The following is a 27,558-nucleotide window of genomic DNA, read 5'->3' on the forward strand; positions in this document are numbered from 1 at the left end:
GGTGGCATATGAGGGTGATTATTGCCCTGGTTTATCACTGAAGAGATATTGTAAACATGCTTGTTGGATTTCTTTGTTTCGTGGCTTTCCCCTCTCTAAGCACTTGAGGTACTCTCTCTCTTCTCCGCACTCAGTCCCTGCCCATTATTAACAGCATGTTCCCTAGCATGCCAGGGTTTTCTGTAAATGTGTCCAGAAATGAGAGCTTCTAAGTGACATACTTGAGGAAAATGGGAGAGAGGTGAGATTTGACCTTTATTTCCGTGCCAAGATGGAAACAGGTTTTTTTTGAATGACAAACCTACTTAAACATTAACTTTCCAAATATTGTAGATCTCATCTTAATTAATACATTTGAAACAATTATGAAAAAGAGATATTAGTCATTGAAAGTTATATTATTTTCAATTATAAAGTGATACAATTTTATTTCTTTTCAGAATACGATGACTTATGCAATAGATGAAAGGCATATCTAGTAGTTTTGATTCCAACGCTACTAATTGGGTACTTGAGGGACAGCATATACATCACTTTAGTTTGGATTGCAGATCATGCTAAGCTATGGTTTATTTTCACAAATGAAGGTGAATATACGTGTCCCAGGAAAAAGTGGGATCCAACCTGAGTCAGTCACCGGGACCAGAACTTTAGTCTTCTGAGCTTTTCAGACTTGTGCTGGAGCCCATCTTCAATGCTTAATGCTTTATTTTAAACATGGTTTGTTAAACAAGCCATAGTGGTGTGATTTGTAGATAACACTAAGTCATAAGCAATGATTTACAGAACATAAAGAAGGATTCAGTCATCATACTAAACCAAAGGCATAAAACATTATGGCTTAGTGCAGACATGTCAAACACAAGGCCCGGGGCCAGATCCGGCCCACGAAGTGGTTTCATGTGGCCCACGAAGCCATCCTGGAAACAGTGAGGGAACGGCCCCCACTGCCTTGGCCCTGGCCCAGAGACCCTCCTTCCACCAGAGACCCTCAGATCTGTCCCACTCCTGCCCAGGCCCCCATAGGCACCCTTGATGCAAACGATGTAGAGCTGGCCATGCTCACCCAGTAGGCCATATGCACTCTAGCCACGCCCACCCAGTAGGCCACGCCCACCCTGGCCATACCCACCCGGCCCCCTGAGGGCAACCGCAATGCTGATGGGGCCCTCAATGAAATTGAGTTTGACACCCCTGGCTTAGTGGAAATGTGTACAAACCACTTACTTCTCTTTTTCTATAATGACCAATGTTTCTTCTTTATTATTGAATTCAATGAAAAGTTTTGAAATTTTTTTGACTGGTCTTATAATAGTAGTATTATAACACAGTATGTATTTTTTTATATTTTTAGGTTTTTAAAAAACATATAATGTTCCATTCTAAACTTGTGCTGTGCCGTTAATCACATCACCCTATCTATGTGTGCATACTTAATACCAGATTGGGGACTGATGAAACATACATCTTGTTGCCTAGTTGCTAAATATTTAGTCTTTTAAGCTATGCTTTCTGTAGGACATTGGTAGGAAGCATTCGGCATGGAATACCAGCCCACTTACTGTTCTGACTCTAGGACAGCAAAAACAGGAAACAATGATACGTTATAAATTCCTTTGTTTGTTGTTACACTTGAAATATTTCAGATCTTCCTTCATTAGATCACCCCAAACATTCCAAAGGAAAGTTTTAGGTGTGGGTGTTTTGTTTTTCTGTCTCCTGTTCTCACCTATTCATCTCACCTGAGAGTCTATTTCAACCTGATTTTTTTTAAATACCCCTTTCGTGGGCAGTTAACAACTAGAATGTATTTTCAACAAGAAATTCAGAACAAGAATACGTATTGCATATGGGAACCACAGCAGAATTTTCTTCAAAATTAAAATGGTATTTTGGAAACATGCTTTTCAAAACATTTTAAAGTATTTATTAAAGTGACTCTACCATGTATTAAGAACAACAATGCTTCCCCTTTGGAAGTTGTTAATATGCGTTAAATGATCATATCCAGCTGTTTGGGCACAATGGCCTATCGCCCTGGTGTATATAAAGGAATGGGAGAGAAATTCTTTAGAAGTTCAGAACCAGTATTGGAAACTCAACTGGGATGTTGTTTTTTCTTACTTGCATAATATTTTCAAACTTCGATAAAGATTCAGCATGTTTCACCTTGGCTAAAATAAATTACTAAAGAGGAGTGTGTGACTTCTAAGGTTTTGTATCAAGTTTTTTTAAGTTTGAGCCAAATAGTTGCAAGACTCCCTCATTCTCAAATATGCATAAAATTCTAATAATATTTGGAAACAAGAGAATGGAAGGCAATACTGAAAAGCCAAGGAACAATCTGTGTATTCATAAAAACCTCTCATTGTTTTGCCTGCTTTCAGATGCCTGGGTTATTTTAAACCTTCAAACTTCTCTCCTAGCTCAATTATCTTTCTGATTTTTGTTTACATGCATTTGAAGATAATTGACCCTGGAATCCATGGTGTGATTTATTTTGTACACATAATTGCAATCTTTGTCTACTTCACAGCCCCAAATTTACTCTGAACTCTGCTATATACAGTATTTTGTAAAATAAGGCTATAGCCAAGAGTTAGAATTGAGATAAGAGGAAATGATCTGCCTAGGAAACCTGGGATAGCTAAGAAATCTTGAGTCCAAGGCTGATTTGCTAAAGCCCACTTAAAAGAAGAAGAAAGAAGTAAAAGAAGAAAAGCCTCATGACATTGAAAAACTCTGTAATTTGCTCTAGACTGGATCCAAATTTATTGACTTCATCAATTTCTCTACTGATTTTTAAAGAATCATCTTCATAAAGGAAAAAGTTTCCCCTTCACAAATAATCAGTGAATTGGGACTGGAACAATTGCAGAGTTAAGCATGTATAACTTTTTTATTTTGAGAAGGTGGCAGACTTCTTTCCTATTGTCCTTTTATCTCTCTGTGTGTACAAAACTAATTTTCTATTTTATTTTTCAAGCAATTCATCTTTCACTTAGTCATTCATTAATGTTAACTTTTTGTCCTGGCTCTCATTGTTTTGGAATGCAGTCTCTGGATAATGCTGCCTTTCCCCAGAGACATATTTGAAAAATTAAAGAAGACTTTGAGTCAGATTTAACCACTGGTTATTTTGTAGATACATCCCTGTAGTTTTCTTGGCAACAATATAAAAATTCTTTGCCATTATCTTTTTTGCAAGATTTTTCCCCCCTACTTCCTAGTCTAACCCACAATAGGGAGATCTGGGCTGCAACAATCTGAACTATCACCAAGTGACAGCAAAGAATTAGAAAGTTTATTTAATTGGATTTCTGGGGGTCCCTTTTCTTGCCATCTAGTCTGGGTGGTCTTTGTAGCCTAGATATGACATCCCTAACCAACAGCTTTGTATTCTCTGAAGATCTCTCATCAGTTTCTAGAAAGCCCAATCAATCTCAGCTTCAAAACTTAAGAAAGATCAAGTCTTGTTTTAGCATATCCTTGTGGGCCACCTATACATTTTTGATGAGATAAAGCTCCCAGGACTGGAGTTTTTGTTTTGACAATTCTAGCAGGCAGAGTAACAAAAGTGGGCAGTTTACAGGTTTTTTTTTAAATTATTTTATATTTTGCTCTTGTCTAACTTTTCTTCCTTTTGAGGAAAGATATTTCTTAAATTCAGGCTTATATTTCTTTTGGTCAAATGCAATGATAGTAATAGGTGGATAAAAATGTGAAATTCAGTCTAAATATCTGGCTGACTATGCAACCGATCACAATAATTTTCCAGAAGAAAGCAAAGATAGTACCAGTGGTAATTGATGCCTTGGGTACAATTCCAAAACATCTGGAGCACCATGTGAACACTGACAAAATTGCCATCAGTCAATTGCAAAAGGAAGCTTTATTTGGAATAACTTACATCTTGCAAATATCTCTTTTATGTCATCAAACAACAAAATCCCAGGGCCTTGGGAAGGACTAGACAGATGGCAAACATGCCAAATCCAATCTAAACATCTGGCTGACTTTGCAACCAACCAAAATACTAAAAGAAATGAAGCAACAGCAATACACAACTAGTGTTGGCACTAGAGCAGGGGTGTCAAATTGGCAGCCTGCAGGCCGGATGCAACAAGCGCAGAACGCACCCACCCTGGCTCTGCAAAGGCAAAAAACGTCATGATACATCACGATATGTCACGTGATGAGATCGAGTTTGACACCCATGCACTAGACTAGAGAATTAGGATGACATATATTTGCTTTGTCAATATTCATGAAAACCCAACAGTTAATTCATGTCTAAAGAATTGTGCTAGAGCAATAATTTAAAGGTGAATTTTAGTATAATTGCAAGAAATGATGGGTGCTGTTATAACAAGCAACAAGGGAGAATCAAGTTAGAACACCCATGCTGTGGTTTGGGGGTTTTTTCTATATCCTTAAGCAGAGTTTCTGTTCAGCATAAAGAAATAACATGTCACCTCTTTGTATATTTCTACTCTCCCCTCATGTTGTGTCTCTGTGTGTTTTGAGTATGTGTGCCTTGGGAAGCACAGAGCTGCCTAGATTCCTCTCCAGATCAAGGGACCAGGAAGGTTGGGGACTGATTTAGAATGGAGGAAGTGTCAACATTTCAAACCTCTGTCTAGTTCCTCTCCTATGGAGAAGCCTTAGAAGAATTCCGGAATTCTTTTTTCCACAGCTCCTGGCCAAGTCTAGTCCATTGCTGGTTTTATTCTGTTCAGGTTTTGGAAACAAACCCTTCAGAACAGTCGGATATCTATCAGAACAGACATATGTGTGCACTTCCTTCCACGGGGAAGGAAGTATATGCAGTTCTGCTGTTCCCACACGTTACATCTGTGTGTGGGTGCATTTCTGCTCTCCTCCTGTGGTGCTTCTATACAGCACCAGAGCGTGCAGTTCTCCTTAGGATCTTAATCAAGATGTGTGCAGCCTCCATGTGTCTGTATTTCAACTGTCCCCTGATATTAAAAATGCATTTTAAAAAGCAATATAGAAAGTGATAGTTAATAATGTTAAATTAGTTAATAAAGTTAAAATCAGTATAGAATAAATTAAAAGATTTGTCCATTTCATAAGACTGCAAAAAAAAAATATTGATTGTTTGTAAGGCTATATGCCATCAGCCATCTCACTCACTATATAAAGGCTTCTTTAGCCCTGTAAATGAACGCAGCCATTTTTTTCATATTCTGCAAAGATGATATATCCTGTGAAACACTGAAATGAGGTATCCCTCTCTTCATTTTAAAGGTACATATCTTTCCTAATTTTTCTGAAAATGTGAATGCTTTATTATTTCATATTTATCATAGTTAATCTTATTCCTTTGTACCTTTAAAAGAACCTTGTAAAATATGTTATGTTCAATCATGGTTTTCTGAACAACTCTCATCTGGCTTAGTTCAAACAATATGCTAAATCAATACAAAACAAACCATATAAGTTTAATTGGATATTTGAGCTCAGCATTTGATTCATTCACATGTATGGCTCTTTTATCTATTCCACTTGCAGACACTCACAATGTGTGAACTGAATAAACCAAAGGTGAACTGAAGAAGCTTCTTGGATGAGAAGTGAAACATTTTCAAGAAAAAACTAAAAAGGTCCAGTTGCCTTTTGAAAAGCCCCTTTGGTCCAGAAGCTCTATAGACATGTCAATTGAATATAATGCTGGTATCAATGAAAAGAGCCATATAATATTTTAAAAGAAGGAAAGATAGTACAAACTTGGTTCCAGTATGGGCAGTTACAAGCAAGATGGAAAGAAGATCAGAAAGTTGGTATTTCAATAACTGAGGGAAATTTGGTAAAACAAATTAGAGATCAAGGTCAAGCACATATAAGAAGGATATCTAATGCACTGATAGAAATTGACTCAGAAACGGAACTTGTTAAAGATTGTATGATAAAGTGGGCCCAGAATTTTCAGGAGGTTATAACAATGGATACTTGGGAAAAGATATGGGTCAGAAATGTAAAATTTACACAGGCTCAAAATTTAAGAGAGAATTTTTATAAAATGTTTTATAGATGGCATTTAGATCCTAAAAAATTAGCAAGTATGTATCCGAACTGCCAGCCCAAATGTTGGAGGTGTGGTTGTGAGGATGCAACGTATTATCATATATGGTGGACTTGTAAAAAAGTTAAAGCTTTTTGGATTAAAGTTTGGTGGAATATGCAAAAGATATTTAAGAAAAAGATAAGGTTTTCTCCACAGTTATTTCTGTTGGGTATTATTACAGATTGTACTGTCATAGATACTAAATTGATGTTGAATTTAATTACGGCAGCAAGACTTTTAGTAGCGCAATATTGGAAGAAGGAGGAACTGCCTACTATAGAAGAGTGGACTTTGAAAGTTTCAAACCTGGCGGAAATGGCAAAGATTTCAGCATATCTGAAAGAACAATCGCAACAGAGATATATTGTAGAATGGAGAAGATGGATCGAATATATTCATAATAAATATGGGACTAAAAAGTTTCATTTAGTATTTGAATAAGTATTAGTTTTACATGATGTATTATCAGTTATTCATTATTGGTTAGTAATTTAGTTATGTTTAAGGGGAGTTAAAGCGCGATAGAATTTAATATGTTTTTTTAGTTAGGTAGCATATTTTAGCTTAAGTTTGTAAAGTTAATACCCTGTATTCAGCTCTGGGAAGTCGGGGGGGAGGGTTAGGGAGGGCAAGGGGGAGGGGAGGGGGAGGGAGGGAGTTTATGTTATTAAAAATGTATTTTAAAACTTTTCAATTAAAAAAATGAAAATAGGAGGAGGAAGGAGTATTATGTATGTTTGTCACCATGGTTATTAATAAAATGAAGGTGGAATGAAAAAAAATTATGACCTGCCTTCACCTTAAACTGAGTTCGTCGTGCCTGTTTAAAGCCATTTACATCTCTTTATGTCATCCTCTAAAAGATCTAATAAGTGTATTAAAGCAGAATTTGCCACAGGAAGAAGGAGCATCTTTCAAATGCTCCTTCTGGGTATGTAAAGAATGACTGGTAAACAAAACACTGATATTAATTTTGCTTGTAACTGGATATATCTATTTACCCCAGTGGAGAAATGCTTCTTGCATCCCTACCTATCACAATCATATGCTAGCCAACAATTGTGCTGTGGTATAGTATAGCATGTGCAGATCTTGTCGCTTCAAAGAAAGCTAGGAAAGTATCTGAAATCTTGAATAGATGTTGCTAGTCAGTGCTGTAAGCAACACTGTGCTAAATAAATTCTTGTTTCAAATGAGGGAAGTGTTAGGTTACCTAAGGTGAGAATTTACCTACTGTATATAACTTTTCTTTCTGCACCTTAAGCTTCACTGAGAAAGTGATCCTCAGATCTGGTCAACTGGCAAACGCAAACAGATAACATAAAACCAAATACACCATGTTACTATTTCTGATCAGGTATATTAGGGGCTAATTAATCACTTGCAAGGTAAACCTGAGAATAAGAGACAACTCAAACTATAGTTCTAGTAATGGGTCCCTTTGGATTCTATTTGTTTTCATTCAATCCTCTAAATCAACTGGAAAAATGAAATGCTCATCAGAAATACCATTTTTTTATTCCTCTGAAACCATCTGCTTTTGGAAACTTAGTCAGAGACCAAACTATTATCCGAAATAATTCAGGTGATGCATTTATGTGCAAATTCTGAGTACAATTATGCTGATTATTGCAAGACCCTACAAATTAATTATTCAGAGGATCTGCTACTATTACCCAATTACCACAATTTACTAAGAAGCCTTCTTTTGCCAACCACAGAATGCTGAAAATCCTAGTACATTTAAAAATTTTACCTGAGATTTCAGAATTCCTCTGTTAGACTATTACATTGTTGGGGGGGAAAACCCATGAAAGAAAAGAGACAACACACTACAAATATCTCATTTTAGGATTTAGAGGTTTATTACAATTGGAAACAGACATTCAGTCCTTACATTCAAAATCCCATTGCAATGAGGGCCAGATGCACAAGCAGTCGTGGCAATGACGGTTAGCGGCCAAGTGGCCCCAAACCCCTTCCAGTGTCAATCTTTTATACCTTAACTCTCCTTGTAACTACAAATTGATTGCTGTTAATCTTGCAATACAAAGGAATCAGTTCCTTATACTTTCTGCTGACCACAACTTTCCACACAACCATGTATTTCTGAAACTTGCACCCATCTGCTAGCATAAGTTCCTCATTTCCCGCAGCTTTAACCCTTATGTTCTAAATATACATATGAAACAAGCAACTTTGCAAAATTACAATGAGTAGGGTACAGTTACAGTTTAGATTACAAACATTTCCTTTGAATTATGAAATCAGCTATAGCACAAACTCTGGTTCAATACTTTCCCATAAGGCCTGTTTTGGATCACCAAAGCTTAAACTATGCATAGGAGAACTATAACATATAGTTTCTCCTTTCACACATTGAAATGTATGTTTCCATTTAGTCTTGACAAAAACTTTCACTGCCACTAAATCAAATTATCTTTGTCTATCCTGCCCCCAAACTACAACACTGAAAACCCAATCATAACATTCTGTTTCAAGCAACACAGTCATCCACCTTTTGTTACAATCCATGGGGAGCAAGGCAGTTTTCTCCTATTCATAACAACCTGCATTGATGCACAGGAATTCCCTAGTGAAGAAAGTGATGAAAATTATTCATGAAAAAATGTGCCACTTTGCTTCTGGCAGCGTATAGGAATTAACAGACAGGATTCCTATTCCTTCTTTTTCGCTATCTGAACTGCAATGCCATCTGCTTGAATAAGACTACAACTCCACTGCTTTAAGTATTTGCATAGTACCAAACTGGAGAAAGCTAACATGTTTCTATCTTTGAGACACCTCTATACTAACATCCCTGTCTCCTTTTGCAGCCTGAGTCACTTCTAGCTTTGTGGATTTCAGGTCTCAGAATTCCATAGCCAGGCATGGCAATTACTGAGAATTCAGAAAGTTGAATTCCATATACTTGTAACTTACCAGGATTGGGAGACACTAGCTAAATACCAGAAAGAAAAACTGAGCTGGAAATAGTGTAATGTGTCATAACTAAGATTCTTGGACAATATTTCTTTTAAAATCTACTGTGTTAGTAAAAAGAGAACAACAGGGTAGAAACCATTTCCAGGGATTGTAAAAAACTTAGTCTCACCCAAAAACTACTGTAATCATTGCTAATTAGAAGCTACACTGTATCTTCCTACCTCAAATTCAATTGCTTATCTTATGTATGAATAAATGCACATACACGCAAAAGGTACTTTCTTCTTTGCTTTCTTGAAAAGAGATCTATCATTAGCATTTCAGACTCAGTCCAAAAGCCAAACTGGACAATGATGGTTGAAATAGTAAGTCCCTAAACCCAGGGCTTTTTTTCTCATAGAACGCTTAGAACGGTGTCCCGGCACCTTTTTTTTTTTGCAAAAAAAAGCTCCCTCTATTGGCTTTCGAAAGCCTATTGCAGTGGTAGGCAATCTTGGCTCTTTTTTATGACTCGTGGACTTCAACTCCCAGAAATTCTGAGCCAGCCACGCTGAGGGGAAAGAGAGAGGTTTCCAAGCTGAGCCATGCTGGCTCAGGAATTCTGGGAGTTGAAGTCCATGGCCTTGAGAATTCCGATGTTTGTTACAATTTTTTCTGGATGTGGTTGGAAAGAGGCCTAGAAATGCCAGCACAAATACATCACACTTGCTGAACGTGCACACGCAAGTAATTACAATCTTCAATTATATGTGATATATCTAAAATGAGATGGGCTGTCTCAACTGCAACTTGCAAACTGTTCCGTTTTGTGGCAAAACAATCCAGGACAAGCTGATTAGCAGAGCTTAGAGAGGACTCATTAACACAATTTTGGGGAAGGAAAGAAACAGAAGGACAGTTTAACATCTTCCAGTTGATGTTATGTTATGTAACATCTTCTGGGAGTTTAAGTCCATGAGTCATAAAACAGCCAAGGTTGCTTACCCCGGGCCTATTGGCTTTCAAAAGCCAATAGGGATTGCTGCTGAGCGCGCCAAAAAACCCGGCCAGCAAACGTTGCACAGGCAAGTTGTCTGCAGCAAAGGCAGGAACTTTACACCTCTCCCTGCTGCCCAACTACACCATCTCAACTAGGTAAGTAACATATTTGCAAATAGGATGGCAATAAACAATGTAGGCTGCATTTACATCAGGGCTTTTCAACCTTTTCAGAAATTGTACCACTTTTAGGAAATGACAATATTCAAGTACCACCAGTGCTTAACAAGGTGTCAAAAACTTGACTAAAAAAAGGGGGAGGGTATTTTGGGTTTCATTGGTTAGATTCATTTATTGTTATAGAAATGGCTAGTTTATAATATTATAGAAAAGCAAAAAGTTCAGGTTCAATGTTAATGCTTCCTTCTACTCCTGCAACAGAGGAAGTCAGAAGTCAGTGCCTTTTCTTTTGCCCTTTTCCCCCTCACTTTTCCCTTTTTCTCTCACCCTTCACTCGCAAAAGCCCCCGCACTCACTCACACTTTGCTCACAAAAGCCTCCAGTCACTCTCACTCACTCCTCCATCTCTTTCAAAGGCACCTCATTCAGTCTCTCCCCCACTCACTCCATCTCTTTCAAAGGCCTCTTGCTCACTCGCTCACTTACTGCCCTGTCGCTTCCAAACGCCATTTGCTCGTTCACAAACTCACTTACTGCCAAAACGCTTCCAAATGTCATTTGCTCATTCACTCACTCACTTACTGCCCCGTCGCTTCCAAACGCTTCCAAACGCCACTTGCTTGCTCGCTCACTCACTGCATTTGAAAGCGACAGGGCAGTAAGTGAATGAGTGCTGGTGCTGGAGGCCATCAGCTGTTTGGTGCTGGAGACCACTGCCATGAGGAACACAACTCTGGGTCGGGGTTCGGAGCAGCTCCGGGTGGGGGCTCAGCACAGGCCACAGCATGGCAACTGCGGGGAGGGGAATCTCCGTGGTGGTTGTGAGGAGGGGAATCCCTGCGGCCTGTGGCTCCGAGCTGCAGGGGCGGGGATGCAAAGGACGGGCAGCGAAGCCGTAGCAAGACACCAGCATTGCTCCCAGTGACAGCACCTATGAGTTCCGGCACTTTTTTTTTTTAAGAAAAAAAGCACTGTCTAAACCCAATGCACACTTTCCAGTAGATCTTATTTATCACAAGCTTCCATCAAGCTTAGTGCATCTATTTTCATGGAGATTAGGGTTTTGGATTTTTATTTACAAAGGGAAAGTAAATACTGGATTCCCTGGGGGACAAGAATAAGAAATAAAAATGAAGACAGGAGCTACATGTGCATTTTATGAGTTGTAAAAGGATAGCATATTACTTTCACAATTAATGAAAGTCATCATTTTAAAGGTATCTAGGCTCAAATATTTTAAGAGAAAACAAAGCTGCTATAAGTCCCATGCCGATGGCCAAGCTGGAGGGTGTTGATGGCAGTAATAGTCCAAATATTTGGAAGGTAGCCATTTCCCTGCTCCTGGGAGGAAAAATATACTCCATAATGAATTCAAGAATGCACTCTGAAGGATCTTTGGCAACTCACAGATCCAAGGCGTGTGGTAACTTAATGAAACAAATAAACGTTTCCTGTTTAAATTTAATAAATAAATGTATGCACACAAATTGATAAATATATATTTCAGGTTGGGGGAAGTTGCCAAAAAAGCCCTTTGAGTTAGATATCTAGTACTGAATTCTTAAGAGATCATGACACTTTGCTGTAGAAAAAAAATATCGTTAAGACAAACAGGCGGTTACTGCTATCTTCAGCAGAAGATCAATCAACCAGTCACATGCCTAGAAGAAAAATAAATATTCTTCCAAGAGATATGTCAGATTCTCTCATCTTATCTGCTCAGATTTATTAATAAGGATATTGACAGGATCTTGTTGCTTTTAACAAAATGACAAAAAATATTACCAGCATTGTTGCAGCACAAATCCACCTGCTCATACCTGCATTCCACATCATGACACACAAATGGGACAGAGTTTGTGTCACAATCTTTCAACAGTGTTTTCAGCACTCCAACTTGCATTGCTTGCCTCCCTCCTCTGCTGCATTCCTATCTGAAACATGCATTATTACAGCTTCCAAGATTATGTGTTATCAAATGAGCTGGGACCAAACTAAGAACAACTATTGCCTTGCTTATGAATATACAAAGGTACCTCACTGGCTATATAGATTGAGAGGGAACTTGATCTCATTCATAAATATTAAGGGTAGTAAATTATATTACAAGCTTGAAGGCAAGAAACTAGTATGCAGAATATGCAATTTGTCATGAGCTAACGTTCCTCATTAGACATTGTTTTTCCTGAGAAGTTGTCATGTTCTTAATTAAGCCTATGAGTCTACAGTAACAATACATTTAGTCATTCAAATTTTATAGCCACACATCTCAAAGAAGTGACTCTGTGTGGCAAAAATCATAAAGGAATTAAAAAACAATTACAGCATAATATAGTACAAAATTAAATACATATGGAAATTGAGAAAAAATGTCATCGTAGCTGGCTTGGGTACAAAGCCAGGTCTTCAAGGCCTTTACGAAAGGCCAACAGAGTTGGGTAATCCTCAACTATGATAGGGGAATGTTCCACAGGGCAGGGAGTATGGCAGAGAAGGCATGTCTTCTAGTTCCCACCAGCTGATGTTCCTTGGATGACAGGATCTATAGCATTCCCAAATCCCCAGACCAAATTGGATGGGTAGAAACCACTGGGAGAAGATGGTCCCTCAGGCAACCCAATCCCAAGCCACAAAGGGCTTTAAAGAGGGCAACCAACACCTTTAACTGCATTCAGAAACCCACAGGCAACCAATGCAGCTCATGCAATAATGCTGTTACATGAGTTGAACATCTGACACCATTTACTACCTAGGCAGCTACAGTTTGCACCAGTTTTTCAAATGTTTTTCAAGGACAACCCTATACAGACCATGCTGCAGTAATCCAGGCAAGATTTCATGGATAAGATGAATTTAAAGAAGTTGAAAGAAATCTTCCTTGTAACTCAAGCTACAAAAGTGTTCAAAGGAGGCACTGGAAGTCACCTTCAATGGTTACAGATCCCTTAGCCCGAAGACTAGCATCTGATCTATTTTCTGTGCCCTGTAGTGCCCAATCGGGTAGGACTCTAGCAATAAATTGCTGGAATTGTAATTAACAACCAAAGTTTTTTTTCCTATTAATTTATGAAATGCACACACACCACCTCTGATCCCAGTGGTACAATCAGCACATCTTATTAACACCTTCGAAAAATCCCATTTCCTTTCTTGCTACATTTACGCATGAATGGTTCATTTGTCAAACTGGCAAGGAAACAAGCATGTTTTCACTTATTTACCCTCTTTTTTACTGACATATAACTAAGAGTTTTTCTTTTCCATTGTAATAATATAAAACATGTACAACAAAACTACTGCTGTCCAAAAATACATTTTAACCAAAACTACTGGTATCCAGAAATACGTTTTAATGAATGCAATTTAATGAATTTTGTGGTTTCTGCAGCAATTATATCTGAAAGTTCATTTATGGGATTTTACCATTCCATAAACCAATTGTAAGATGCTGTTGAATTTTCATGTCAAAATTCCTATTTTCTTTTTCCATAGTGAAAAACTAAGCAGGAATTATTATTGTTTATCATATCAACTGATGCCCTAGATTTTCTTTCACAGAGCTTTGATGGGAGAAGACATGAAAATAGTTTCCCTCCCTTCTTTCTCTGAAATGGTATAATCCTAATGGGACTGAATTATTTATGATCTCCCACCATGCAAATTAATTTGTTCTCACTCAGGGAACTGGGAAATTTAAAGTACCTTTTCTCTGACTTTAGATATAGCACAATCCTTAAAATAAAATCATATCAGCTGTTGCCATTTACCTTACCCTCTTCCCTCATCTTTTATTCTTCTCTAGTGAAATTAACTATAACCCTGAAATAGTGAATTTTCAGAGGTTTTTAGTTTTCAGGTGAAGACTTGGACTTGGTTTCTTCTAATTTTAAAATTAAAAATCTGAAGCTTGTATTGAAACAATTTGACAATTTCATATATTCAAGTTCTTATCTTTTTAAATAAAATTATTTTTTTGGCTTTTAATTATCTGTGTATATTTATGGGAGATATTACAATTCAACAACCAAACAAATCTATGCAGAATTATAATATAATAATTTTTAATTGTACCTAATATAGTATAGATATGATAAATAATGCCATCAAATGCTGAAAGAGCAATATAGTAGTTAACTTGGAGCTTAATTTAAAGAAGCTTGGGGGGGTGGAATTGTGAGCTACCCCACTGTATTATGTTTTATTTGAAATACGTTTACATAAACATGAAAATAAATAAGGCACTCCTATTGTGATTTATTGTTTAAATTCCTACACTGGCTCTACAGCAGATCCAAGCTATGCCTAACTTCATAGTTCATCTGAGAAACAGTACAGGTTCTGAACACATGTAATTTGGCTCATGTGAACATAAAGAGAGGTGTGACATCCCAACTACTTTATATCTTAAAATTTACTTTATCCCACAGAATGTGGATTTTTAAAAATATTTTGAATCATAACATTTTGATGCAACTATTTATATAAAATTATTTGATTTCTTCTTTGTGTTCTATATAAATCTCTCATTTTTAATTTATATCATCAAAAGAACTTGATTTAAAAGACTCAATTATTAAAACAAATAAGGATCAAATGTGACATTTTCAAGCAATAAATACATGTTAATTCACTAATTCAAATTTAATTTGTTTTTAAATGAAATACTCAAAATAAGGCACTGTGTCTTTTAATTTAAAGAGTAAGCTATGTAAGTTTGTTTCTTAATGACAATGCTTTGAATAAAATACTTTAAAATTGATTTCTTTCCATTCATTACATTACTAATTCATTTTATGAACCAATTCCTTTGTAGAAATGGAAAAAATGTTCCACTCTAGAAGCTTCTTTCTTGAAATAAATGCCTTCACATTTAGAAATTCTCATTCATTTGAGTTGACCCAGTTTTCTTTTTAAAAGCTCACAACAGCTAATAACAATAGGAGAAAACAAATACAATCAAAAGTAAACAATTTTTTAAAATTGGGGAGTACAAATGAGCAGAGTACAAAGACGGTAGAGAAGAAAGGCTACTTTAAGTTTGCGCAATTCCTCGAGAAGGATATAGTATTTGCAAGGTTTTGTTTATTTTTTTAGAACCCCCCCTTATTGGAGATAAAAAAACACCTGCTAATCATCTCAACCTTTCTACTACAAATGGAGAAGACAGCTTCCAACATTTTTATTCCAAAGTTCAAATCTCTTCAATCAGCATTCTGTGTTAATCATTAGATACAAGCTGAGAATCAAAACATCCCAAGAGCATGCTTATTTGGAAATTGTTTGTTTTCCATAAGCTGAGAAGAAAAGCCCAATGTCTTTCATTCCCATTTGTTTAAATTGCTTGGAATTAAAATAGATGGATATGAAACCTCCATGGACTGTGAGACGTTCAATCAATGGGGAGGAGGGGGGGCAAGGACCAGGACTTGAGGGAGGGAGGCACAAATAAGATTGGTGCTGTTTGAAGAACCGAAGTAGAATGCAATGTACTGCAAATGAAGTCAGGAAGATAAAATGGAGATATGATACAAAAAACAAAACAAAACCCTGTGAGTCCTTTGCAATGCTAAATTATTACAAAAGCAGATCCCAGAGCTGTTTTCTTAGGCAGAAACAGAGGGATTGACTCTTCATTGTACCATCATTTTACAAAGGATTATGGCATAGGGAGATTGGACCACAGTTATACACTTGCATGACTCTACTTTTTCAGCTTATAATGACTATTCCAGCCCATTCCATTCCCTCTGTCAGTATTAAATAAGCAAGCAGACCTACCTTTATCACCCTTCCCACTTAAAAAATTTCCCCTTCTGCCTCCCTCCCCTTCCAGGGCTGGTGTTCAATTGTTTCTCAGTCACCTTTATCTGAAATGAGAAGGTCCTTCATGCAAGGCCTGAGATGTTTTGGTCATGGCTGCAAAGATCCAGGAAGCGTCCAAATTGCTCAGTTGGGTGCACAAAACTGTCTCTCACTGTTTCCAAGGAAGCAGACCTCTGGCCTTCCACAGCTGAGAAAACTAAGCAGACCTTTTTCCAGGGTCAAGAGATAGATGCCATCTAACTGCTGCAGAAAATTACCCTTCCCAGGCCAGCCGTCCTCCTCTGTGGCTTACATAGAGGCTCATTATCTCAAGCCCACCAAACCACAGCAAATGGGAGGGCACACGCCGCCACGCTGCTCCACTCTCTTCTTGTTTAGTCCTCCTCCCCGCCCTCTCTGTGGATTCCCCTCGTGAATAATGCAGGAGCTGTAGTCCCAGACACTGCCCACTCTATGCTTCTCCCCCAAAGCTGCTGAAAACAGCTCAGAGTGCCAGCCAGGGACAGGCTCCATGTTCTGCATAGTGTAAGCTCCGGGCCCTTGTATGACAGCCCTGTGTTCTGTTCTGTTCTTCCCAAAGATGCTGTCTCTTTTTGTACCATTTCTGCTTGTGAAACAAGGCAAAAGTCATGATGAGAAGAGGGTGTCCAAGTGAAAACAGGGAAGCTCTCGTTCTCATCTCTCTCAGCGTAGCTTCTCAGAAACAAAAACATGCATGAAAATATAGCCCTTTAACCTTTGCCAGGTAGGGTTGACTTAAGTGTTGTGAGGTTGCACAACCTAGAAGATAGCTGAGTAGAACTTTTTTCATGACCTACATGGCTCAGAAATTGTAATGTTTATATCAGGGTTTGCACTCCTCTAAAAGAGGAAGGAGCAAGGCACACAGTATGAAGCCAGGATAAAACCTGATGGATTTATTTAAGTTTAATTGAACAGTATAAGACATGAACATCAAGGCTTTAGGGAGATTGAATGGAGTCCTGAATGCCTCCCATTGTGTATGTTTACCTTAAACTTTCAAGCAGAAGTTTAAGTGCAGATTCAAGCAGCTAATATTCTTCATATTTTTTTCTATGCTTTTGTAGTCCAGGAAACAAATCTATTGGGTTACAATAAGATGTGTTCCTATTGGTCTTTGCTTGTCTCCAATTACTGTAGGCAGATGCTATTTATTATTAATACAATTCCACATCCCTAGTACCACATCCTGACTTTTGGCATTCTGCCATGTATTTGTTCTTATGTTAAAGAATGCCCCGGCATTTTTATTTACAGGACCAAGAAGACTGAAAGAGGAGCTTGTTCTTCTAGAAATACATCAAAGTCAAGGGTCAGTTCTAAGAAGACAGATAGGGGGCTATCAATTCATGAAAGGGGCAAGCAAAAATTGAGATTGAATAAAGAAAGTTGCCATATACTAGTTTGCTTCAAATATTGTGTTATGATGTACAGAATGGTTTAGACTTGGTGCTGGGGTGCAAAAACTAAGGATGGAGAGCCACATATGCATTTCAAAGCCTTAGATGTGGCCTTCAGAACCTCTAAAAACTGTCAACAATTGTAAATGTTAATCTGTCAAAGTGGAAGGTATTAAACACATATAGTTATTGAAGAGTAATCATATAAACATATTTAACTTGAATTAAATTTCAGTGTCATTGAAAAGGTAAGTATTTAATTCTACCCTGGTCCAAGTATGTTAAGCGTGTTTCTCAGATTAGCAAGAGTTGTTTGCTTCTGGCTTACCATGTCATATCTTATCATCCATGACTCAGTGCAATGTTTGAACCCAATCAAATATTGCTTCACCTAACTCAGTACTGTCAACACTGCTTGATACATAATCTAGCATAAAAGCTGGAACCTAAGATGCACTTTACCATTAGAGTACAGTCTGAAGCTGGATTCTTACACTGGTGGCAATCTCCTCAGTTTAGATGATGCCTAGCCATGCCTTTTTTAAAAAAAAATTGATATTGTAGAATTTTGTGTGATTTCTGATATAGAGATAACAGTTTGAAATGTACCCACTGTTATTTCTGATCCTAAGAAGGACTCATTTAAAGTGAGCTATTGATGACTTTGTAAATATATCTATGTAATTTTATTAATCGCAAAGATTTGCCACTGCCTCCTTCTGTTTATTAATTTTTTCCAGTGTAGCCCATCACCCTGAGAATTCCTGGTAGCATCCCATCCAAACATAAATCACGATTGATCCTGCTCTGAAAGATTACTGCTTTTATGTTAATGAAGTTCAAAAACAAACACAAAAAATCATAAAATATGTTTCACATTATCGTTATCAAGGATACCATGGTTTCCAAAATAATCAAAACTAATTTTTCAGATGACTATGCTATATCCACAAAATAAAACATATCAAAAACAAAGTAGCTCAACTTGTTTTAAAAATTGAAATAAATGCAACTGAGAGCATTAAATCTCTTCTCTCCAGTGCCAAGTAATGACAACCTGAAATACGAGTTATATCATTTATGGAAATTTGAATTAAAACCAAGAGGTGGAGGAGATACTACCTCATGGTCTCCCTGTTTTGAGTAGAAGGATGTCCAAAGCAACCCTTATGTGGCCTAGGCACAATGGGAATTCATTTTTAGAATAAGCTGCTTATTTACAAATCTCTAGGTTTTGTGTTTGCACAGAGGTTGCATAACAAGCAAGCAGTATTAGTTCTCAATTAGCACGAAAAACTTTTAACTTCAAAAGACCTGCACACTGAAGTTATTTACATTTTTATTAATTTTACTTTTTTAGAAAAAATGAGTTTCTAACTCCAGTCCAACCAAAGATATGGCTCCCTTTCCCGGCAATTACTCATAGCTTTCTCCTGTAGAATGAACCTATAATTTACCATTGATTTCCATGCCACAAAATCATTATAATATAGTTACACTGTGAGGCTGGTTCTTTATCTTCAGGATGGAACCAAAATAGCCTATTCAGCCAGACTATAGAATTCCTAAAAGATCTTGGACAAGATCATATAGAAAACAACTCATCAGCCTCCTTTGTAATGCTTTTCAGTGCTGTTGCTGTTCTGCTGATTCACTTACTGCATTGCTGGAAATACTGATTGGGGGATATTATGAGAGATTTGCAATACTCCAGCCTTAGTATATTTATACAGACAGGTTGCCTAAGGGGTTAACCCAGACAGCCATACAGGACAGTGACAGCATTAAGAGGTAATAAAAGAATAATTCCTTCACAGCAAGAACACATATAGCCTGAATGGAATTTCCCCACTCCCCAATATAGATGGCTATTTTTCAAACGGTTAAATATTTGTGTATTGACCCAATTTTTTAAAAAAAGAGACGTTGATGCTGATATTAGTGATGAAATTTATGATAGGCTGGCTGTTTCCAAGGCTGTTTTAGAATTATCAGAGAAGACTTTCCTTTCCAATTGCCCTACTTTCCCAAATTTAAGAGGTTTGAATTTATCCACAATTATCACATTTTTGTCTGCCATTTTTCCTTCTCCAACACACATCTATCCAGCAAATGAAATGCTTATGGGAATAGCAGAAACATGATGAATAAGACACACAGTTTAGTTTAGTGGTTAAGGCAACAGGCTAGAGTTGTGAGTTCTAGTGCTACTTTAGCCAGGAAGGTCTCTCAGGCTTAATCCCATGTGATGCTATTCTCTTAAGTTTTAGATATTTTTTAAAGAACTTGATTATACTTTACATCTTGAAATTAAGTCATTGTAGTTACCACTATGAATTCCATTGTATGCTACTCTTATATTAGCATTCATACCATAGTCTTAGAAAAAAAACCAAATATATTGACAAAAATGAAGATGGTCATATCTAGAAGAGGAGATAGCTTCTGCATAATTAACTGGATGAGGACATTTTCAACAGCTGTAATCATAACATGCTGAAAATTTGCTTTTTACACAACTACTGAAAGTGCAGAGACTTTGTTCCCCTATTACTATGAGTTGGTCCACACATTGCAATAAGTCATTATTTGCCTAATCAGAAGATAAAGGAATAGGTCAGTGGTGGCGAACCTATGGCATATGTGTCAAAGGAGGCACTAAGAGCCCTCTCTGTGGGCACACTCGCCGCTGCTGCCAGCAGCTTGTGCAGGTCCATTAGGCCACCGCCGTCACCCCGGAGCAGCAGCCCCACCTAGCACAAAGGAAGCAAAGTGGCGAACTAAAAAGCTTGAGTAGAGGTGGTAGAGCACGCCCACCCCCAGTAAGGCAAAGGCTACCCCAAGCAGGGAAAGCCAGATTCCCATCCCCCCCAGTCCCAGCTAGGATTGCGTGCCTCCTCCCATCTATGCTGGACCTCCTGCCCACTGCCCACTGCCCCACCTGCCAGACCCCCCCTGGATCTCCCCCAACCCTGCCCGGCCCCCACAGACATCCCCCCCATTGAGGTGGCCATGCCCACCCCAGCCACACCCAGTCTGCCATGACAACTGCAGCCATACCGACCCAGTGGGCCACGCCCCCATGCCCCCCCAAGGACACCACAATGCTGATGCGGCCTTGGCACTTTGTGATAAATAAGTGGCTTTTGGGTTGTGGTTTGGGCACTCGGTCTCTAAAAGGTTCTCCATCACTGGAATAGGTCATAACTAGATGGCACGTATAATCCAAAACCAAGCAAAGCAGTCTGCTTAATACCATAAATAAATCCAGCTATAATATAGATATGGTGAGGCAGGACAGCTTAGAAACAAAAGGCTGTGGCCAAACAGATGAGAAGCCCAAAGATAGACTTGGACTGCTTGAGACTACAAGTCCTCCAATGTAGCCACAATCTTGAAAATGCTGCATCTCACAAATTGTCAGTTTTGGTGGCCAAAGATGAAGAAGGACATTGAGAAGTATGTGGGGAGTTGTGCCATTTGTGCAGCCAGTAAAAGACTGCCAGGGAAGAGCCCAGGGGTACTGCAGTAGGTGGCCAACCCGGCCAGACCTTCAGAAGAGATAGCCATGGATTTTAAAGTGGAACTATCAGAGAGTGAGGGGAACACTGTGATTTGGACTGTGATAAACCTGTTCTCAAAGCAGGCCCATTTCATTGCCTGTACCAGTCTCCCCTTGGCCCAGAAGCTGGAGAAAATGTTTTTGCAGCACATCTATCGACTACATGTTGCTCCTAAGTGGATCATCTCAGACCATGGGGTCCAGTTCACCACTAAGTTATGGAGAGTTCGTAAATATGATTGGATCCTCCCAGGGGCTCAGCTCTGCTTTTTATCCAAATACAAATGGATCTGCAGAACAAGTCAATTCCATAGTGGAGCAGTACCTATACTGCTATGTCAACTATCAACAGACAACCTGGGCAGAGTTGTTGCCATTTGCGGAAGTGGCTTACAATAACACAGTTCACAGCAGCCCTGGATTCACTCCCTTTAAGTTAGCGACAGGGGTAGAATTCATGCCAAAAACTGAGTCCCCAGGAGCCTCCCTCCTCGGGCACTCTGAACGACTGGGTGGCTTCATTCCAGCAAGTCTGGAGTGATGCAAAGGCGGCTTTAGCTAAAGCAGTTAAAAGCCAGAAGAAACAGGTAAATAAGAAATGAGCCCCCCCCAGCAGCTGCTCCATGTAGGAGATAAAGTGTATCTGTCCAACAAATAGCTTAAGCTGAAACGAAGTTGCAAAAAGTTAGGCCCTTTCCCCATAGTGAAAGTCATCAACTCCGTTACCATAGAGCTAAAGTTGCCTAGGTTGTTGGGTAAAGGGCACCCAGTATTCCATTGTAGTTTACTGAAGCCATAGAGGGAATCCACACTGAAGCCAGTGAAAATGGTGACCCCTGGCCCAATAGAGGTTGAGGGGGAGACACATTATGAAGTCGAGCAAATTCTCAATTCTAGAATACACAAGGGGAAGTTGCAGTATTTAGTCAAATGGGAAGATTACCCAATGTCAGAGTCTAGATGGGTGAAAGCTCAGCACGTGAACGCAGATCGTTTGGTGAAATGGTTCCATGCAAAGTATCCCTGAAAGCTGGGGCCAGTATAAGAGAGAGATTAAGAGGGGGAATATTGATGGGTGTTCCTTTTGTTTTCCAGGTTCCCTTTCTTGTTTAGGAGGATGGCCTGTCAAGCTACGAAATATGTTGCCTTTAGGACCACTGTAATTATTCTTGCTTGCCAACAGAATGGGCGTGAGGTTTGGGAGAGTTCAGGGTCTACAGGTGTCTCTTATCACCACAAGAGATATTGAGGAGTTATTTTGGCAAACTGAAGTTTCTTCTCATAACAATTAGCAGAAGATGTACTGGACAAAGTGACCTGAACTGTCAAGAGAGGGGAGGGAGGATTTTACTTTTCTAATTACCGTATATACTTGAGTATAAGCCGACTCAAGTATAAGCCGAGACCCCCAATTTCACCCCCAAAAACTGGAAAAAGTTATTGACTCGAGTATAAGCCGATCCGCCGTTCTGCAAGCCTCCGCCGCCGGCGGAGGCTGGATCCGCGCTCTGCAAGCCTCTGCCGCCAGCAGAGGCTCGATCCGCCATTTTGCAAGCCTGAATACACAGGAATACCCTGTGTGGCCGTGGCTCTCGGGGAAGCCCTGGCTGTCCGCTTCCTCGCTCCACGCTGCCATTCGGGGCCCGCGCGTTCCCCGGGCAAATCGCGGCGCCCAGCAGGCGAGGAAACACGCCCGCTCCAGTCGCCCCCCCTTCCCTCAGGAGACGCGAAGCAAGTGACCACCCGGAGCTTACCGAGGACTTGCGCGCGGCCGAGGCTTCGGTGCTTCCGGGATCGCGCGCACCTCTCCCAAGCCGCCGACGTCCGGAGACCTGACAAAGTTTGGGGAGGTTTGGGGAGGTGCGCGCGCACCTCCCCAAACCTCCCCAAACGTCGGCAGGTCTCCGTTCCTCTGCGCCCTGCCTGCCTGCTTCTTTCCGCAGCGGAAAGAAGCAGGCAGGCAGGGCGCGGAGGAACGGAGACCTGCCGACGTTTGGGGAGGTTTGGGGAGGCGCCCAAACCTCCCCAAACTTCGGCAGGTCTCCGGACGGCGGTGGCTTGGGAGAGGTGCGCGCGATCCTGGAAGCACCGAAGCCTCGGCCGCGCACAAGTCCTCAGTAAGTTTTTTTGTTGACTGGAGTATAAGCCGAAGTGGAATTTTTCAGCCCAAAAAGTGGGCTGAAAAATTCGGCTTATACTCAAGTATATACGGTATCTGCTTCCCGCCATTTCCTCAGAGCTAGCTTTAATTCAATTATGCCAGTTTGATTCCTGTCCAATAAAAGTTTACATTAGAGAACACAATAATTCTGGTGTTTTGCTTGATTGGGCTTTTTCAGCTGGGACTTGACAGATATTATATATTCTGGAAGCTACTACTCTAATCAGTTCTTGGAAAAAATAATTATACATATGATTCACAAAGTAAACCAAAAAAACCAATGGAATAAATTCCACTTGGTTAACCTTTTTGATTTAAGCAAAGGTTCTTTGAACTCTCCAGTTCAGAAATTGGAAATCGTTTTCATTTCCTATCTTAAATGCCAATAAGACTAGCAGCAGAACCCTTGGGAATTATCCTATCATATAATTTATTTGTTCAGAGGTGCTAGGTTTTTGAATTCCATCTTAGAATTTCATGTGCTTTGGCTGTACCATTTTAGTAATTACAATAAGATGGTATAGTGAGTCTCACTAAAATTTTGATTTGTGGTGACTGTAGGATTATTTTAAATGAACAGGATTTTATTTATTTATTAAACAAATTTATATGGCTGCCCTACTCACAGGTGATTCTGGGTGGCTTATAACATTGGAAATCCACAATATAAAAACCATAAAACCCCACCCCTCTGCGTTCTCTTGTTTTTCAATCTCAAATTCTACCTCCCTCGAGGGTCAGAGATAATCCTAGATGCCTAGTCCAATTTGAAGAGGTTTACCATCCAGAGCTCCAAATAGAGCAGAGAAGGTTGGATCCCACATTGAAGTGACTTGGCAGCCCACTGGGAAACATAAACCAACTTTAAAGGAGAATATTTGTAGCTCAGGATTGTCATGAGGGGTCCTTGAGCTTGGTGGTTTTCTTGCAGATGTTTCATTATACAAACTAGGTAACATCTTCAATGCTGTTTTCTCATACAACTTTTCTCTTCAGTTTGGACATGAAATATAGCAAAGTAAGGCTTGATTCTTTCATTTCACTATGCATTCAGCACCATTTTCAGCAGTTTTGGCACAAATGTTTTTTTAAAAATAATAACAATAAAACCACCACCCTAATGTTAGTGTTCCATTACTAAATATCTACTTAGATATCACCATCAAATTATTACAGTCCTGTCTTTCAATATCTAAGCATCACCAAAATACTCATGTCAAAGAAGTCAGATAAACCACTAAAGATACTGCAACAAATAAAGAGAATCAAGCAAACACAATCCTGTCCCCTTAACAATCTGATGACCACCAAAAACATGCTAAGAAATGAATGGAAGTAGAGGAAGTACAAGCAGCAGTGTAAGCCTATCCTCCAATAAGGAAGACCAGTATCATAAGGTTAGAACAGGTCAATGTAAACCATTTCTACATTGTCACTTCTCATCTGTATCTATGGAAACCAGCAAGAGGCAGGGAAAAGAACTGCAAATTTATTGATTGTGCAAAAGTACAGTCAGTCACAAGTGACATTTCAGCTTTGAGCAATAGTACCCAATACAATCAAGTTCCTTTATTTAAATACTTCCAATTTGTCAGATGCATTGAGAGGTCAAGTTCATATAATCAACATTTTAATCAATATTACAGGAGAATTCTTTCTAATGTAAACAATAATAAGGAATGCATCTTTTGCGATAAGCACACTGTGTAATTTCTTTACATTCAATAAAAATGTTCAGTTTAATTAAAGTGGAAAAGCAGAAACAGGTTATCAGTAGACCTCAACACAATTCCCCCGTATCTCAATCTTTTCTTAATAATTGTGAAAGTGCCTAAGTTTTGCACATGAGAAAAAGCAGGGATGGGTTTCACTTACATTTCTCCCAAATTGTTTTCCGTGGGAAGAAAAAAATTCTTCAGTATACATAGTCACTACCTAGCCATGAAAAGAGGGGAAAGCAATGACAGAGTCTGTGAAGAAACATATGTGTTTGTCCATGTTCTCCCCTCCCCCTTCAAAATGAAAGAAGAGATCTCCAAAAATAACAGGAATGAGAAACCAGCAAGATGAGCCTGACAACCGCATTACATAAATCAGCCAATAGCTGGTCCATCACTCAACTATATCTAGAGGTTTTCCACTCTTGTTTTGTTCTGGGTGCAGTACAAGAATTTTGTCTTTTGACTTGTGAGACCTGAAAGCCATTTGCGAGAGATCCCAACTATACAGCTAGAAGAATAGAAGGAACATTAAAATACTCTAAATCTCTAATTATCAGGCATCCAAGTGACCCAGGTATAAACTGATTTCCTAATTCTGAAACAACACCATCAAGTTTCTTGGTGCTGATCTGAGAGAATTACAGATTGAACCAGTCATGTACAAATTGAAGGCGTAGATTGGGCATAAAATAATGATAACTGAAACAAAGTGACATTTGATTTTATGAGGGAAATATTTATTTCCTAGGAATCTTTTCATTTTTCCCCAACATCTTGCACTCACTTTCAGGCCATCTGCCTGCAACGCCTCACTCACTCACTATTGCACTGGAGGCAAGTGACGAAAAAAGAATGAGGCGGCTCCTTTGTTATGCTGGAGGAAGCGTGCCTCCCTGTATGGAAATACTTTGCTAAAAGTTGACTTGTAGGAACGACCAGAGTCTGCTCATTAAGTCTGAAATATCAGCACAGCCTTCCCAAAACAACATGGAACAGATATTACTACTGAAAGTTTTCACACAATCCTAGCCTGAAAAAATCAAGCTTTTCTAATGTTGTTGTTGTTGTTAGTTGCGAAGTCGTGTCCGACCCATTGCGACCCTATGGACAACGTTCCTCCAGGCCTTCCTGTCCTCTACCATCTTCTGGAGTCCATTTAAGCTCACGCCTACTGCTTCAGTGACTCCATCCAGCCATTTTCTAATGTGGGATTCTCCAAATATTTAAAATGGTAAGACAATGGCCTAACATGAATCACATGAGTTTTGAATGTTTTAGCTTACAAAAATTCTGCATTCTGCTAACCCTAGATTTATAAGGTCTGGGTGGCAAAGGTCTGAATAGCAGCAAATAGTTTCCCTGCAGCTCAGTTCTGGTAGCCCCAATTGACTCAAAGACTGATAATGCGGTTGTCCAAAAATACACAGATCTTTTACCAAATGTCCAGTTAGCATTAAAAATTAATTGATAACTTCTGCTTATACTGGAAGGGATGTATTTCTGCTTTTTAATGGCTTCCAATCTGAAAACAGTGGAGGGAGTCAACAGCACACTATAGATGTATTGCAAAAGGCAACCTCCTTTAGATATTTTTTTTATCCTGTCTTTATTATTTTTATAAATAATTCTTTCCCCACAACAACCACTGAAAGTGAATGACTGGTCCAAAGTCACCCAGCTCGCTTCCATGCCTAAGGTAGGATTAGAACTCAGAGTCTCTTGATTTCTAGCCTAATGCCTTAACCACTAGAGTAAACTTTCTCACTACTTTTACAGTTCTAGAGTCCTCTCTATTTATATCTAATTTCTAATAAAAAATAAATATTCTACTTTCACAGAAATCTTATAAAAATTCACCAGTCATTATCCTATTCCGTAAAGACTGTTCTTGCAAAAGATTTCTAGGTAGCCATTTAAGTCTTTGTCACATAATTATATTTTAAATATTAACAGGTGCCCTTTAAACCATCAATTTTTCTTCCTCCTCCATTTTATAATGCTTCCCTTGCCTCCCCAATTGTTAATCTTGACACACTGGAATCCACATAAGATTTCTGCCTCACCAGTCCAGCTCTTTAATATATGCTAATATAATGGCGAAAGAACTGGAAAGATTATGACATCACAGGGATGACTGAGGCTTAAGGTAAATTCCAGAATGCAGGCAAAGAAAATACAAGCAAGGTCATTTTGTTGGGACAGTTCTTATCCCCTTTTTCATCATCTAGTACTGTGTGGTGAGAATATCATTTAAAAAGTTATCTAAGCCTAATACAAAAGAGGTCATTGTATCCTAAGAGAAGAACTTTTAATTAATTTTGAATTGAAATTCAAGTAGTTTGCAAAGAAAATGCACTTTCTTGTTTGCATAAAGAAATTTTCAACTCTACCTACAATAATTTAGAAATACCCTCTAAATGCCCTGTTATTTTGTTTCTTTTTTAGGGTGAAATGGAACAATAGGCCCTGTCTGGCTCTATAATTTCATTCATCATCATACATGATGAGTCCTGGATGAGCCCTCCACAGCCTGGATTTCAATCCTGACAGGGCTCAAAGTTACTCAGCCTTCCATCCTTCCGAGATCCATAAAATGAGGACCTAGATTGTTGGGGGCAATATGCTGACATTATAAATTGCCCAAAGAGTTGTATAAAGCACAATGAGGTGGTATATAA

Source organism: Vipera berus (genome assembly GCF_964194415.1).
Source record: "Vipera berus genome assembly, chromosome: 3".
In the NCBI taxonomy this organism is placed as follows: Eukaryota; Metazoa; Chordata; class Lepidosauria; order Squamata; family Viperidae; genus Vipera; species Vipera berus.